Below are 18,492 nucleotides of genomic sequence, written 5' to 3' on the forward strand. Positions count from 1 at the left end.
TACAATACTTGTAAGCAAGGCAGAGTAAGAAAACAAGACATTCACTCAATGTAATTAAAAATATTTAACCACATCAATTTAAACATAATTCAAGCGGCCTATACTGAATAGAATTTAAACACATTAATAAAACGATAAAAAAAATATAAATATAAAACGTACTATATAATGCGAGAACCCATAAAAATAAAATTCAATCAAAGAAAAAATATGATGCGACAGAATGACTAACCAATATTGAATTGTTTTAAACTAATGAATGTTGCGGCACATTGTCTAACCACGATTGAATGGAACATACATTAGAGTCGCAAACTGTTAGATTCTTAATTATAAACTATTCAAGATTTGGAAAAAAATATTTATTTTTGTCATCTTTGTACGCAATTAAATTTTAAACAAAATAATAGGCTAGGTTTATTAATTTTCCATATTCTTAAGGCATAAACCTTAATATTATTCGTAGGTTTATAATATTTTATATACCTTAAATTTATAATATTAATTTTTTGGGTTTAATAATATTAGTTCTTCGATTTATAATACCTTAGAGTTTTAGTATTAACCTTTGGGTTTATTATTAGTCTATCTGATGTGACCTACTTTGGCTTGACCCACAAAACATTAAATATTTTCAAAACTTCGCATCAATACAATCCAATGAATTACTATGAGCATGTAGAATGTACCAAGATTTCTGGGAAGATACGGATATCTGCTAAGACCTCTTTATACCAATGTTTGACGCAGTGCACAAGGTTGAAACAATGCTTGGCATAACATCTTTCAACGCTTAGCCGCTCGAGTTGTGAATAATATAGCCATTGTGAGCACTGTGGCAGATACATTGGATAACTTATCGTCTATCTAAGGATGTCTGACGAACAATCGTTTGTGTGATGAATCTTGGTACTCAAGTCTATCGTGGAGTTGTTCCTGTCAATCTCAGAAACCTTTTGAAATGTGATTTGAACTAAATGCTAAGCCTAATCACGCAAGTCGTGTCAAAGTTCATTATTGGTGCCACGAAGAGAGATAAACGTAGCAAATGAGAAGATATCATATAAAAGGTTCGATGCTCTTTCTTGTTGAGATTTTTTGTTTTGCATAAGATAGGCAAAATCTCAGTAGATGACAACAATATGAATCAGTTCCTAGATTAGCTCCAGTTTGTTGGGAGGGAGTTAATGCATCCTAAATTTGAGTTGAGAGGATTTATGAGGCAGTTAGATTCTCTTTGCTATATAACAGGTATCCATATGGATTGTTTTTGATGAGGGTGTGAGAGTTTGTGAGAATTTAATTTAAGTTTGTAATCTCCTGTTTGATTAATAAAGAATTGCCAATGCCTATGTTTGGTGGATGTAGCCCAGATTGGTTGGATGAACCACATTAAATTCCTATGTGTTTATGTGCTTGATTTTATTTGTTGTGTATATGTTTTATAATCAGTTGTGCATCTGATCTCCAACAAGTGGTATTAGAGGAGTTGGAGGTGGAGCGCGTGTTGGTGCGTGGAGACCTGCGTGGAGGCGTTGTTGTTGCGTTGGAGCGGGGAGGTGTTGCTTGGTGCTGCGTGGTTTGGTTGTTGGCTGCATGGAGTTGGTTTGGTTGCTGGTGCTACGTGGAGTTCTGAAGGTGCAGCAATCAACAAACTGATTTGGAAGAACAGCGCTCAGAGTTCCCAGCTTTCTTCCATGCGCAAAAGATTTCTACATTCCGATTATTTGTTTCAATGAATGGTGCTGCCTGGAGGGTGTTGTCCAACCTGCGTGGAGCATCTTATAACCTGCGTAGTGCTGAGTATTGATCGATTGTTGCTGCTGTGTATTGATCGAGTGCTGCCTGGAGTGCTGCGTATGGTTTTTTGATTGTTGCGTGGGAGTCCAATTCATTGTTGTCTTCGGCGTGAAATCATTTGGAGCGAAGGGTGAGTCCCGCTGCCGAATTGGTGTTCAATCCAAGTTTTTTAGCTTCAAGGTATTTTTTTTTTTGGATTAAGGCAATAAAATAAACATCTCTATTACTCTCGTCCGCCATTTTTGGTTGTTGAGATATAAACATATATTATACACTTACGTTACATGGTGGATTAATATGTTACATGGGATATACACATATGTTACATGGTGGATTAAGATTAAAGTGGGTGAACGCATATGGTGGGGTGAAGGTATATGACTTATGGTTGAACATTGTCACGACAATGATAATGTCATTAAAGTTTATGGCAATGCATATATATTAACGCAGCAAGTGCAGAGTATTTCCACGCCACTGTTCACATGCTTGTCGCCATTATTGTACAACGGCAGAAACTTTTTTTTTAAAAACAAAACAAAGGCATATAAGTGCATATGGCAGAAATTTGTATGTGAAGTACAAAAGGCAGATATTTGTTTGTTTTTTAAAGGCAAAGGAATTTTCTTTTAAACACAAACTTCATTTATTTAAAGTTGGTTTTTTGGAGATTATTGTTTTTTTGGTTGATACAAGATGGCGAAAACTCAGAGTGCCCGGTTTGAAATTGAGAAGTTTAATGGCAATAATAATTTTGAGATCTAGAAGGTGAAAATGTATGATTTGCTTGTCCAGCATGGTGTGGCAAAGGCGTTGTTGGGAAAATCCAAACAGCCTTACAACATCACAGATAATGAGTGGGCCGAGATGGATGAAAGAGCGATAAATGATATTCGACTGTGTCTAGCTGATGAAGTCCTGTTTAATATCTTGTCGGAGACAACAGCTGCTGGTTTGTGGATGAAACTGGAGAAACTGTACATGACCAAATCCTTAACCAATAGCATTCTCCTGAAGCGACAGTTGTATAGTTTGCGAATGAAGGAAGGTACATCGATTGCTGATCATTTAAATGCTTTTAATACTCTTCTTGTGCAATTACAAAGTATAGAGGTAACTATTCAATCTGAGGATAAAGCTATTACTTTATTGTGCTCGTTGCCCGAATCATGGGATCATTTTGTTACTTCTATAAGTCTTAGTTCATCAGAAACTATTGAGTTTGATGATGTAGTTGCATCCTTATTATCGGAAGAAACAAGGAGAAGGTCGCATTCTGAAACCTCTACATCAGAAGCTATGATGGTTAGAGGTCGTTCGAAAGAAAGACACTCCAGGAGGCCGAGCGACTCTTGTTCTAAGTCGAAAGGGAAGAAGAGTAAGCTAAAGTGTTGGTTTTGTGGCAAATCAGGGCATTTAAAGAAGGACTGCTGGAAGCGACATCAACAAACTTCTAAAGCAGATTCTTCGACAGAGAAGAAGGAGGCAAATATGACAGATATAGGTTCGACATCTGGTTCAGGTATGAGTGATGAAGTATTATCAGTTAATGTGTCAAATCATGGTCAACATTGGTTGTTAGATTCCGGTGCATCAAACCACATGTGTATCCATAAAGAATGGCTTAAGACATATAAATCAATTGATGATGGTGTTGTGTACATGGGTAATGATGTAACATGTAATATTGTGGGAATTGGGAGTATACAACTGCAAATGTTTGATGGGACAACAAAAATATTAAGTGATGTGAGGCATGTACCAGATTTAAGAAAAAATTTGATTTCATTAGGAGCACTTGATTCAAATGGATATAAAACTGTAATTCAAGGTGGAGTAATGAAAATTTACAAAGGCATTTTACTAGTTATGAAAGCTAAGAAAGTAGGAAATCTATTTCAGTTAGAAGGAAGTACAGGGTTAGATTATGTGTCTACAGTGTTTGAACATGACAGTAGTTCCATTCACTTATGGCATCAAAGATTGGGGCATATGAGTGAAAGAGGGTTGAAAATTTTGGCTGATCGCAAGCTACTTCCAAATCTGAAGTCTGGAAAGTTAGATTTTTGTAAGCATTGTCTATTTGGAAAACAAAGTAAACAAAAGTTTAAAATAGGCAAACATACTAGTAAAGGCATACTTGATTATATCCATTCAGATGTTTGGGAACCAGCCCCTAGAACCTCATATGGTGGTTCGTCTTATTTTGTATCATTTATTGATGACTTTTCTAGGAAGGTGTGGGTCTACATGTTGAAAAGAAAGTCTGATGTTTTTTCAGTTTTCAAGCAGTTTAGAGCATTGGTAGAAAACAACACTGGTAGAACAATAAAATGTTTAAGAACTGACAATGGTGGTGAGTTTAATTCCAAGGAGTTTGAAAGCTATTGTAAGGATGCAGGGATCGAGAGACATAATACCACGGTTTATACTCCTCAGCAAAATGGAGTTGCTGAACACATGAACAGGACTCTTCTAGAGAGAGCAAGGAGTATGCTGAGTAATGCCGGGTTTCAAAAGGAGTTGTGGACGGAAGCAGTGGCAACAACTTGTTATGTGATAAAACTATCTCCATCGACGACGATAGACTGCAAAATTCCGCAAGAGGTATGGAAAGGACACCCTTGTGACTATTCTAAACTCAGAGTGTTTGGTTGTGATGCATATGCTCTAGTGCCTCAACATCAGCGAACTAAATTGGATCCAAAGTCTAAAAGGTATATCTTTGTTGGGTATGGTGTTGGAGCAAAGGGATATAGATTGTGGGATCCTACTACCCGCAAAATCATCATCAACAGAGATGTAAAGTTTAATGAATCCTCTCTTGTACAGTTAGATGTAGATAGTAGATTGAAACAAGATGATGTATTTGACTTTCAGCACATTCAGTTTGATAGCATTTCTAATGATAGTCATGATGATCATAGTTCAGATACTAGCCATGAACAGGTTTCAGAATCAGATCATGAATAGGGTGCAGGTTTAGATCATGAACAGGTCTCAGATACTGATCGTCAAGAAGTTCCTACAAATGGTAGTCAGCCAATCGAGGAAGCACCAGAAACATCATTAAGGAGGTCGACAAGAATCAAACGACCACCGAGAAGGTATGATGATTATGTCACTTCTGTTGCATTTACTGCTAATGACAATGAACCTTTGTGCTATCAGGAAGTAATAGAAGGTTCGAAAAGTGATAAGTGGAAAGAAGCCATGAAGGATGAAATGATGGCCTTGAGTAAAAATGGCACATGGGATCTGGTTGAGCTTCCGAAAGGCAGGAAAACTGTGGGGTGTAAATGGGTTTTCAAGCTGAAACGGGGTGTGAATGATACGGAAGGCATGTACAAAGCACGATTGGTTGCGAAAGGGTTTTCTCAGAAAGCCGGTATTGACTTTCATGAGATTTTTTCACCAGTGGTTAAAATTGTTTCAATTAGAATTGTGTTAGCATTAGTGGCTTTGCTTGATTTAGAGTTGCAGCAATTAGATGTTAAGACTGCATTTCTACATGGATACTTAGATGAGGAAATATATATGGAACAACCGGAAGGGTTTGTTCAGCATCGCAATGAGAAATTTGTCTGCAGGCTCAAGAAGTCATTATATGGCCTGAAGCAGTCGCCTCGGTAGTGGTATAAGAAGTTTGATTCTTTCATGTTGAATCAGAAATATGTTAGAAGTGAATATGATCATTGTGTTTATTTTAAACAATTGAAAAATGGCATATTCATTATCTTAGTATTGTATGTTGACGATATGCTTTTAGCAATCAAAAGCATAGAAGAAATCAACAGGTTGAAGGCTCAGATGGCAAGGACATTTGATATGAAAGATCTAGGAGCAGCAAGACAGATTTTGGGCATGGAGATTTTTAGAGACAGGAGCAATGGTAAGCTATGGCTATCACAACAAAAGTATATTGAGAAAATACTTTTGAGGTTTGGTATGAATAACGTGAAGCCCGTGTCAGTCCCTCTCACTTCCCATTTCAAGCTTTCTTCAAGTTTATGTCCTAATTCAGATGAAGAAAAGGATTATATGTCTCGAATTCCATATGCTAATGTAGTAGGGTGTTTAATGTATGCGATGGTGTGTACGCGACCAGATATTTCACATGCTGTTGGGGTTGTCAGTAGGTACATGGCAAATCCGGGTAAAGAGCACTGGTCAGTAGTGAAATGGGTGCTTCGGTATCTAAGAGGCACAAGTAGTTATTGTATCACTTACAATAAGAGTAGTGAATTTGTTTGCGGATATGTTGATTCCGATTTTGCAGGTGATTTGGATAAGAGAAGGTCAACTTCACGGTGTGTCTTCACTCTTGCAGGTGGAGCTATAAGCTGGATGTCAAAGCTATAGAACATTGTTGCTTTATCCACTACAGAAGCAGAATACATTGCTGCTTCTCATGCTTGCAAAGAAGCGGTTTGGTTGAAAGGTTTGTTTGGTGAATTTGGTAGGTTGCGGGACAACATCAAATTATTTTGTGACAGTCAAAGTGCAATACATTTGGCTAAGAATCCGGCCTATCATAGTAAATCAAAGCATATACCGATCAAGTACCATTTTGTAAGATAGGTTATCACTGAAAGGGGAGTCTCTCTTGAAAAGGTGCATACAAAGGAGAATTGTGCAGACATGTTCACGAAACCAGTTTTGTTAGAGAAGCTACGTTGGTGGTTGGCTTCTCTTGGCTTGCAAAAAAGATAAAATAATAATAACAGGGAATCAGGCTAATTGTTGTCAAGGTGGAGATTGTTGAGATTTTCTGTTTTGCATAAGATAGGCAAAATCTCAGTAGATGACAACAATAGGAATCAGTTCCTAGATTAGCTCCAGTTTGTTGGGAGGGAGTTAATGCATCCTAAATTTGAGTTGAGAGGATTTATGAGGCAGTTAGATTCTCTTTGCTATATAACAGGTATCCATACGGATTGTTTTTGATGAGGGTGTGAGAGTTTGTGAGAATTTAATTTAAGTTTGTAATCTCCTGTTTGATTAATAAAGAATTGTCGATGCCTATGTTTGGTGGACGTAGCCCAGATTGGTTGGGTGAACCACGTTAAATTCCTCTGTGTTTATGTGCATGATTTACTTGCTGTTTATATGTTTTAATCAGCTGTGCATCTGATCTCCAACATTTCTTGTCAACTGAAGAAGAATAATTGGTCTTCGTCAAAACTAAGTCGAATTGAAGCAGTAAAGTTTGAAGCAGAAGATCCTTCTTAGTTTGAGGAAAAGAAATGGTGATAGACAATATTGTTATGAATTGTAACTGACTTAATACTAGTCTTCGATCGGATGGTCAATGTTATTTCTATCATCTAACAAAAAAATCAAGAGGGTACACGATCGTAGTCACGCTCCCAATTATTTTCTCACAAATTGGCTTTCGTGCGGCATCAACTAAGTATTTAACATGTTCATTTGTTAACTTACTTTCCAAACTACACCTAACATTCATTATATTAAACAACATATTAATGCGCAGAAACCATTATTACATTATCAACATTTAACAGCAGGAGAACACATAACCGTATGCAAGATAATAAGTTATTTATAATATCAAAATTTTACAAGTTTACACCGGGAGACAAGCTCGACCGGCCTTTTTACAAATTTTTGAACGACTGTGTCATTCTGCCCGAATGGGCACACAACCATGTGATGCCGGCTCGGCCTACCTAGGCACCCTCCACACGTTGGCTGCACCGTCCACAAACTCCACGTTCGTTGTCGCACCGCTGGGCGCTCCTACCCGCGTCGCACCTGTTATCACTCAGGTTGTTCCCAAAAGTTGTAAGAAAGGGAATACGGCCGAGGTAACCATAGACCAATCTTTTAGATACAAATTCTAGCCAATTTGCATCCAGAGAGGGCTCTCTCTTTATAATTTAGCTTTGTTTTGAGGTATATTAGGCTAGCTATGAAGTGCAAGGGTTTTGTTTTGAGTTTGGTTGGAGGGATGGAGATTCAATAGAACAGTGAGGTAAAACTGAAAATTTTCAGTCCATTGGGCATGATGGAGTCAAAGAAAGATAGCTTCGTCGATTAGGTTTCTTATTAGAGGAGGTGTCACAGAGCAAGGTACTCGAATATGGAACAACTTATAGGCTGGAATCAGATGGAATCGAGTCAAGTGGGTGAAGGGCAGTTAAGAATCCTTCATCATATTTGACAGAAGGAAAATGGATGATTACTGCTAAGGAGCAACTAAGAATTCCTTAACAAATATTCAAGATGAAAGAATTAGGGGAAACATGAGCAATCAAGAATTCACTATTTATTCTAATTCTGAAGAAAATATAGAAAACAACAAAGATTGAAGACAAAGTGCAGTAAAGCAAATTCTGAATTATTCTTTTTCTTTATTATTGAGATCATGAAACATAGATGATATAATAAACATAGAAACTGTAAAACACAAGTTAGAAGGGACTTATTGATCCATAAGATGATTCAAGAATTTTGTAACATGGTCCTCAGCGTCAATTCCTCATTCAGTGAGCTAGACAAAAATGGTTCCAACAGCCTTTTATTCCAGAAAACTTCAGTATTACAGTCAGAAACTATGAACACCCACCAACCAACCACAAATACTTCATCTGGGGGGGTATTTATACAAAAACATCAAAATATCTTACAAAATATATGAAGAAGATAATATCTTATGACAATTAACGCTTCTTTTACAAGAGATAGAGACGAACAGTCTCAGAAACAGGGAGACAATAAATAGATGCAATAAATTCATGTTGTGCTGGTTGTTCCACCTTTATGAGATGTACCAGAGGTAGGTGCTGCAAGTCGGTTTACGACCGTCTTCCACTGGTACTCTGTGTCGGTTGCTTCCTCTTCGGTCAAATGTTTTTCAATCCTGTTTCAATACACTTTGACCCATCTGATCTTCACTCATATATGTTTATCTTATTTGCAGGATAATAACCCAAAATATCTACTTTGTTCAAGAAAATTTGCAAAATCCCCAGCATGTCTTCCCACCATTGTTGATCTGGAAACTTATGTCTTTGGAGTTTTCTTAAGGTTTCATCAGCTTCTGTATATCTGAAAAAATTGGGTTGGAGCTGAAACAGATGCTTTACTTCATGCTCAATGTAAAATAAATTTTCTAATTTATCATAGAGAGTTTGGCCTGTGGGGAGTGCTTTTTCTCTTGAAGCACCTATTGATGAATTAACCTGATCAACAACATAAGTGTTTAACTTATGTATGTAATCTGTGTGTCTCATTAGCCTGTCATTATTCCCTAAAAGACTTGGTAGTCCTTTATCTTTCAAAATTGTAAATCTTTGCATGAAAGAATTGATTTCTACTTGAATATTCTGGCATCTTTTTTCTAAGTTCTGCATTAGAGTTTTCTTGGTTAGAACTCTTTTGATGTCCAAAATGGTGCCTATCCTGTCTTGGATACTGAGCTGTTCCAGCTGTTCTCTGTTTCTATAATTCAAAAAATGAATGAGCTTGTTGGCTTGATCAAGCATTTTTCCTAATAAAGCTCTTGCTTTTTGAATTTTTCCATGTGTTGCATTCACCAAGTCAATTTGCTCATAAATTGTCTAGATAGATGGACAAACCTCACTTAGGGATTGAGTGATGTTGGTCCAAAGGATTCCTTTGATTTCTACTAGAGGCTTGTCCATACTGAGATCTTTTTCTAATGATATGACTTTGTTCTGAAATGATTTAACCTCTCTTGTTTTCTTTGCCACATTAATTTTGGACTTATCATAACTCTGTTCTACTTTTGCCAATTTCTCTTTTACTTGCTTCAGCTCTGATACTTGGAGTTTCAATTCTTCCATGGCTTTTATCAATTCTTCTGTGCTCATTCCTGTACTACTGCCTGGTGCTGCTCCTGTTGATGTTGTACCTGTGATTACTGTTGCTATAACTGCTGGGACACTTGGGGCCAATGCTGCTCTAGTTGTTGAGCGGACTGCACTTGTAACTGTAGGAATTATCTCAGGAGGCTAGGAGGTCGACTCTCCCTACTTCTCTTTTAATGCTCTTTCAAGTGCCTGCTCAGTATCAGTCGGTCTTTCATTGAGTTTCGTAAGCAGGTCCATCATGTATTTCTTTGATTTTTGCTCTATTATTTCTGCAGTATGAGGGTGTCTTGAAGGAGGTAGCTTCAACTGTTTCCTCAGGGCAGCAATGTCCTCTTCCTTTTTCTTGATTAGTGCCTTTATGCCCTTGGCATCTTTGGGGTCATGTCCCAGATCCATAATGATCTCTTCTAATGATTTGATTCTATTATCCTTGGCCACAGAAGAAGCTTTTTCCCAATCTAACTGAGCAGTTGTGTTGTCTAAGGAACTCTGCAACTGGTGGGCTAGCATTGCTTTGTCAGCGAGTGTAGAATACACCATTTCTACAGTCTACTTGTGGAGCTCAATCTGGTCCAAGGGGTGAATATCTTTAGCTAGGACCTCTAAGTTTGTTCTGATATAATTTGCTGCAGACCGGGGTTGCTGCACCTTCGGCTTAAAATAACTCATGATCATTTTGCCTTCTTTGATGTCATATGTAGACATCAATCTTTGCTAGGTTGAGGGGGCCATTTTTAAGTATTGATTATAAATTTCAATTCTCACGGGATCATTCCTGGCCTTTATCTCTGTGAAGGTCCGTTTGATGTCAGAGGGTTGTTTGCCTTGTGGCCTAGTAGATGACACCTCAACACTATGCTGCCTTTCTAGCTCTTGCCTGTGTGAGCTAGTTGATGTATCTACTACTGGGGAAGTCTGTTGGCTGATTACCCTCTCACCTCTTAGGCTGTCTATTGTTTTTTCAGTGATTTCCTCTTCTAACAGAGGATCCAATCTCTACCTCTTTGCACCCGGTTACTCTGCTGGTCCACTAATAGGTGTGGCATCTTCTCTGACTCTCTTCTTGCCTTTCTCCTGATTTAGACAAGTTTGTAGAGCTGGGATTTCAGCTGCCTTAAATTGGGCTGGAGGAATTTGCACTTGTTCCTACTCTCTAGACCCCCTTGGCTGATTGGTCATTATTGGCTGCTCTATAGTCTCCACTTCTTTGCCCTTTGAGGTGCCTGTGATGCTTCTCTGTATAGGCTGCTGAGAAGTTCCAGCAGAAGATGTTTCAACTACTAGTTGTTGAGGTAGCTTGAAAGATACCTGTCCAAAAGAGTCCAGGTCAAGAGTTTTTTCAAGATCTTTCATAGATTTTTCCATTTTTTCCTATTTAGTAATTTCTTCAACTAAGGTCCCTTCTACCCATCCTTCTTGATTTGCATACTGTTCAATTTTTGGGATCCTATGATGTATGTACACTGACATCCTGTACCTTACCCTTCTGTCATTTATGAAACGACATGGATCATATGGAACGCACCCAAAACTCTTCTTCAACTTGACGTGGTCTTCTAAGATATGTTTAGCATCTTTCCATGCATCCCTATCATGGATAACATAAGGGCCTAACTGGCTTTTTATTCTCAGTTGAGCCTTCTTCTTTACATTACAAAAGTGGGATAAATCTGCATGGATGAGTTGCCTAAAATATTCTAATGAAAATAACCTCATGAGCACATATCTAGGCAACTTGAAGGGGAAAAGTTGACATCCATATATTCTAATTTCTGTGTGATTCTGGTAGAGGTACCAGTCACCTATTCTGTAGTTTTTGGAAAGCTGCAAAATATTTTTCATATCACCATAAATTCTAGGAGGGGGAGCTCCTATCAACAGATTGGAGGCTGGGTGCGCAAATAAGTCTATGAATTCATTATAGGTATAGGGGGAGTCACAGTCATGGAAGATTGAGCTCCAAAATATAACAAACCTCCGATTTCCTTTTGAACCTAATTTCCTGATGGGAAATGGAAAGCTGTCTGGTCGATAATATAACAATAGATGGTATATATAAGATGTGTATTTGAAGACACATTCCCTCTCCAAATTCATGAACTGAGCATGGATTTTATTGGAAATGAAAGTGGCATAGCCATACTTGACAACAGGGGGTTGTCCTGGAGTAAAGATAGATAATAGAACCAGGGTGATATCATCCACAAATTCACTGGATCTAAATCCCAAAATCAAGGATATCATGTCAAGAATGAGTTTTCTAGTGTCAGTGAAAAAGGTGCACAAATAAGGAGGAGGGCATGTTGGTTGGTGCGTTGGTATCATGAACATCTGGGAAATGTGAGTTATCTCTGAGTTGGGAAATTGAGAAGCTTTTTCAAGCAAAAATCCCATGGAAAGAGGAGCCAGAGGCTCAGGGGAATGAAAATATAACATCTTATTGATGGATTCAGCAGTTATGGAGAAAAGGACAGTGTTGGAAGGAGACATAACAGCTTTATGAACGGGGTCATAATTGGCACAGCACTGGTGAATGATGTCTGGGAAGACATGGATTGAGGGAAGAAAGTACATGGGAAGGTTTGATTCCCAGACTCCAAAAATGCAGAATTGCTTAGATGGCTGTCTCTGATTTGGCAGAAGCTTTGCAGATGATTCCTGTCACCAGTTAAGTCTTTTATTTGGAAATCTTTGTCGCCCAAGGGTAGAAAGTTCAAGTCTTTATGAGGTGCATTGATGGGTGCGACATTAAGAGCTACGAAGGCTTACATGTTTGGTTCTTGTGTTTTCAAACTGGAACTCAGAATTTTTGTGGAGAATTGGACTGAACAACGGGTCTGGGAGTGTTTTTGTGTGCTAAACAGACTACTCTTGACTCGAGTTTGGTTTCACAGGTAGAAATTTTAGTTGAAAAGAGGAATTTACAGGGTTTCTAGTAAAATGATAAATACCTGGACTATGGAGGCAAACTGAGTAACTGTAGGTTGAAAGACGGAAGGTAGAGCGTGCTGCTGAAGGTCTCTTGGTCGGGTGGCGGTTGAAAAGTTGGTACAACAGCTCTGGTCGTTGTTTTGCATGGGAGTGTGAACAGAGAGAATTTGCAATGAAAATGACATTTCAACATTTTTAACGAAATTTCGGGTTTGGCGGGTAATTTTGGCATTTAATGAGCAGATGACATCACCAGGACAGGACACTTTGTCGTGTAGCGGAGGGTACGAAAGGGTGAGATGGTCGTGACGTCAGCTAAGGGCCAGCGAGAGGGCGGTAAGCTATTTTCCCCACACCGCTTATGGGCCAGAGTGGTTTTGGGTGGAGAGGCATCGAGCATGGCGGGAATGCGCCATGCGTCCATGGTATGGGCGCAATACCGCCAGTTCCATGTTGGGACTCAGAAATGTCATATTTTCATCCACCTTTTTCTTCACTATTCCTTACATTTCATCATCCCATTAACCTTTTATCATATCATTTTCATAAATACATTTGGGTTTTACCTTCTTATTTTCCATTTTATTCATTTTTGTATTACAAGTGAATTTACGATTAAATATTAGAAAATATACATATTTTTATATATATCTCAAGAATATGTGAGTTTTGTGATGTGCAGGAAATATGTGAAGAATTAATTCCAAGAGACTTCTCAAATATCTCCTCCACCATATTAAGGAGATAATTATGCAAGCCTATTCCTAAGGAGAAAATCATGGAGGATTTGGTTGGCATATCTTATCCATATCTCCTCCATCATATTAAGGAGATAATTATGCAAGCCTATTCCAAAGGAGAAAATCATGGAGGATTTAGTTAGCATATCTTATCTAAGATATGTGAGAGATTTGTGGAGGATTCAAAGGGATGATATTTTGTAATAATGGGAAAGTAGTTGAAAATTCTTGAGAGATTTGTGGAGGATTCAAAGGGATCATATCTTGTAATAATGGGAAATTAGTTGAGAGTGCTTGAGAGAATATTGGATATGTAATTATGAGATGGTTATCTTCCTCATGTATATAAGAGAGTGCTCTCTCTTCATTTTGATAATAATGAATAATGGAAAGAATTGTGAGCTCACATATGTTGTTTGTCATTCAATTCTTCACATGTTGTATTGCTTTTCCAATTTCCTGCTTTCCTAGTTATTGTTTCAATGCTTTTCTAGATCTATTTGATTTCAGTAATTTATATTAGATTAAATTAGTTCCACTTCAGTCCTGCATATATAGTGCATGTGTCTCGTAAGTCTACGAACCTCGGATTGACAAATTAAATAGTTGGGAAAATACTACAATAGAATTAAACAATAATATTTTCACCCAACATTTTGGCGCCGTTGCCGGGGAGGCACGATGGATTGAAGTTTAGTTTGATTTTTCATGCAAGTGTGAATTTCAATTTCTGCAATTGTGTTTGATTTTCGCAACTGTGAAGAGTTTCTGATGAATTCATGGTTCATGGTTGTAAATGAAGAATTCAATTACTCAATTAATGAGCAGTCCTTGTAAGAGGGTTTAATTGAGTATTGAATTCAAGATTATTTCTGTGGTCCTTTTGTTTTTAATTCAATTTTTAATGTGCTGATTTGGAAGAGTTTTTGTGAACTACAACCTTGTAAAAGGATTAAAAGCTCAGACAATTATTAGCACTTTATTTTTAGAATCTCTTTCAACATGGTTTTATAATGAGTGTCAGCTTGGAACTACTCACTCAGATCCTTGCAGAAGTCGGAATCTCCTCTTCCCTGGAAAAGGAGATCTTGACAAGAATTGAAAGTTCAACTACTCCCCAAGAAATAAACGAAGATTCAACATCTGAAGAATCCTGCGTATCTGATGGCGAACAATCATTCGAACAGGAATTCGAGGAAGAAGAACAACATATCGGAGAAGAAGAAGAGGAGTTACAACATGATCTAGGTGAGAGAAACTGTGCCTATCAAAGCTTTATCGAACAATGGTTCCAGGTAAGTACTGGATTAGATTCATATTTTTATTTTTTAGTTGATCTGCAGTTACAACAACTAGACTCATTTACTCTCTAATATTTTCATCCATCATTTAAAAAATTGCTATTGAATATATTGTTGTTACTGCTATGTGAATGGCTTCATTGGAAGTTTAACTACACGTAACTTATTTGTAAATTTTAATTAGTATAGAGTAGGTAGGCTTTCATTTTGAGTTTTTTCTTTCATTTTTAGTTTTTCTTTTACCTAGAATAAGTATGCTCTCCTCCGCACTTAGTGCGATCGCGAGGATCAGAAAATAGTGATGATTTAGACTAATTTCAGGAATAAATAAATTCATGTTTTGCAATATCCTTCATCAAAAACATCTTTCAATATGCAAATCGTTATGTCCGTTTGTTAAAAAAAAAAATTAAGAGAAAGTTTAGTTTCTTTCTAAACTTTAGTTTTTCATTGATTAAAAAAAAAAAAAACTAACCATTTTTGTTTTTGTAAAGATAGGGTTAATTTCATTTTTTAGACTTTTAATAAAAATAAAAAATAAAAAAAAAATAAAACAACCAACCAGCGCACTCACAAAAACAAAAAATAAAAAATTAAACATAAAAAAATAATTCAACGCATCGCCGAGAGGAGAAAAAAACGCACTGCATATTGCAGGCCCGAGACTGCAGATTCACCAACACCATTCCGACGACCTTGGCACGCCCGGTAATGCTAAAATAAATAAATAAACACTGATTTTCTTGGGTTGATTTTCTTTGCAGCTTTATCCAAACTGCAGCTAAATTGCTCGATCAACTCCATGCTCGAATTTCTATTTTTGTCATCGATAATTACAAAATGCCCACAGGAGGAGATAACAATTTGATTTTGCAGTTATTAATCCAAGAATGGAGGCGGCAGTTTAGGCAGATTTCAGCAACTAACTCCCGATTTCTCTACATGCACAGATTTGATACATAATTTTGCGTCCAGATTCCCTTTACCGTTAATGTAGATTGCAGGGAATTACTCACCACTTTAGTTGCCGCCGGATAGCCAGCGCTGCATGGAGGGATTCTTTCTGCTCCCTATGATCCCATAACCCCTAAATCCTAACAGTGAGGCCATTAACGATTTTTGTGGGTTCAAAAAGATTCACTGAATATCTTATTAAAGCTCTGTTTCAGGAATGGCGACAGGAGGAGGAGCGATGGATCTGGCCTCAAGAATGGGAGGCAGCATTGAGAAAGAAAAAATGCTGACCACTGTTGCAGAGTACGAAAAATATCACATGTACTATGGTGGAGATGAAGACTCGAGAAAATCTAACTACACAGACATGGTGAATAAATATTATGATCTGGTGACTAGTTTCTATGAGTATGAATGGAAAGGGGAGTCCCTCCGAGAAAGTATAAAGCGCCATGAACATTTTCTTGCTCTTCAGCTTTTCCTGTAATGAAGGTATTGGATGTTGGATGTGGGATTGGAGGTCCATTGAGAGAAATTGCTAGGTTCAGCCGGACTTCGATCACAGGATTGAATAATAATGCGTATCAGATATCAAGAGGAAAAGAGCTTAACAGGCAATGTGCGCTAGACAAAAGCTGTGATTTTGTCAAGGGAAACTTCATAAAGATGCCTTTATCCAACGATACTTTTGATGCAGTTTATGCAATTGAGGCTACCTGTCATGCACCAGATGTAGTTGGCTGCTACAAAGAGATAAAAAGAGTACTGAAACCTGGCCAACTGTTTGCGGCATATGAATGGTGCATGACTGACTCTTTTGACCCAAAGAATGAAGAACACCAGAAGATTAAGGCAAAAATTGAACTTGCAGATGGGCTTCCTGACATTCGTACTACAAACCAATGTATTGAAGCTCTTAAATCTCCCGGATTTGAGGTGCTCTTTGAAGAGAACCTTACAGTCTCATCAACAGTTACGATCCAAATCGTTTATCCCTGAGTAGTTTTCGTCTCACAGCCCTTGGTCGTTTTTAATTAGGGTCGGTTTCTTTTATTATTTTCATTATTAGTTTTGTTTTTAATAAATAAATAATCGACATAAATAATAAATTAAAAACTTTTGTTTTTTAATTTGTTATTTATTGATAAAAAAAAAAAATTGCCCTCATTCATTCATAAACTAACTACTTGTTCCCTAACAAATACAAAATCCTTTTCAAATGTTTTAAATCAATTTTCCTACAAACCAAAAAAAAAACATTTTGAAAAAGTATTGCACAATCAATGAGTACATTGCATGGGGACATGCAATATTTCTAGTTGGGGGGAAATAAAAGTATGTTGATTTTTTTTTGTGAACTTGTGGGCAAAAGTTAGGATGCATATACTAACAAGATAAATGAGATTGGTGTTATGTAGGTCAAAGAGAAGCTTATGCAGAAAGCTCAATATTACGATGCGACACCCTTTTCATCCATGATTAGTGTAACTTCGAAACATAATTTAAAAAATGGACATTTCATAAATTCCTGAAAATGAGCTAATTTTTTTTTGAGTCACTTCATACAGGAATGATCGATGGATATGGCACACAAAGGTGACAATTTTTATGCAGGAATGGTGCTAAGAATTGAATACAATATAATGAAAAAGTGATTTTTCGAAATCACAATGAAACATGCATCATTGGACGCTTGAAGGAACTAATTCTTCACTGCACATATCATGACACTTTCCACTACACAAAGATCCTTTTGCGTCATGACTACTCAACTTTTTCCTTACAAGCGCCTAAATTATCCCTATGTTGCAGCCATCTTCCATTACCTTATCTTTCACAACTTCATGCACGCCTATTTTTCTGAATCACATACATTCCTTTATCCTTTTCAATTTATTTTTTCCTTCTAGTTTTCCTTTTGAATAAAACGCATTCCCTTTCCATGATTACATTGCCTTGTTTTCCTCACCATGCTGATCCACGCTGCTTGTCCATGAGTTCTTTCCATTTATAGTCCTACCAAATCCTTTTGTACAAACTCACATTGACTAATGTGGGATTCCTTAAGGCCCACCTTTCAACAAGTCTTGCCCCATCGACATCAGCACCTTATCTGGGAAATAGACTAGAGTTCCTTTTGAGTACCTAGAGGCTTGCATGCCTTAATGGCAAGTTCTCTCGCTGACGATCATGGTAATACATCAATGTCCTTTGATCGTCAGATCTTGCAAGTGGCTCGACGTCAACCCCTCTATTTTCATTTTGCAAGATGTACTCGGGTTCCTTGGCACTCATTGACATCAATGGTGAGTTGCCTCGCATTGGTTAACGACACGCATCAATGGTCGGTAATCAAATGATTTCTTTTCATGCTTGACATCAACACATTCTTTCGAATGATTAGAATTGTATCAAGAATTTTAGTAGCAGGTGAAGATTATACACTTTTTCACGGCTCCCTCAGCAGTTACAGCAGCATGAGTTATGATCGATGAGAGTACCACAGTTCCACTTTTAGCGTTTATCTTTTCCATGATCCAGCATCAGATGTTCAGATTCCTTCATTTCCTAGGATCCAGTTACAACAACATTAGTCACATTTTCCATGATCTAGCATCATCCATTCAGATGCCTTCATTTCCCAGGATCCAGTTACAACAATATCAATCACATTTTCCTAATCTAGCAGCAGCAGGAGCTACATTCCTATTGCATAGTTCATCATTCTTGGGTAAGTAGAGGTATGTTGTTTTCTAATCTTTAATCATGCAATTGCTTATATGCTAACTTGAATATTTTGGAAAATTCCCTCACCATACTACATTTCCTTTCATGAGCCATGTCAAGTTGCATGAGGACATGCAACCAATTCAGTTCGGGGGGGGGGGAGAGAACTATATTCACTACATA

The 18,492-nt window shown here is 37.5% G+C and overlaps 1 pseudogene; it reads left to right on the forward strand.

Moving 5' to 3' along the window:
- Nucleotides 1–15,799: 15,799 nt before the first annotated feature.
- Nucleotides 15,800–16,616, forward strand: LOC149227844 (cycloartenol-C-24-methyltransferase pseudogene; annotated as a pseudogene).
- Nucleotides 16,617–18,492: the final 1,876 nt, after the last annotated feature.

Source organism: Pinus tabuliformis, chromosome J, assembly GCF_031772625.1.
Source record: "Pinus tabuliformis cultivar Carrire ecotype Pingquan chromosome J, CPIR1, whole genome shotgun sequence".
In the NCBI taxonomy this organism is placed as follows: Eukaryota; Viridiplantae; Streptophyta; class Pinopsida; order Pinales; family Pinaceae; genus Pinus; species Pinus tabuliformis.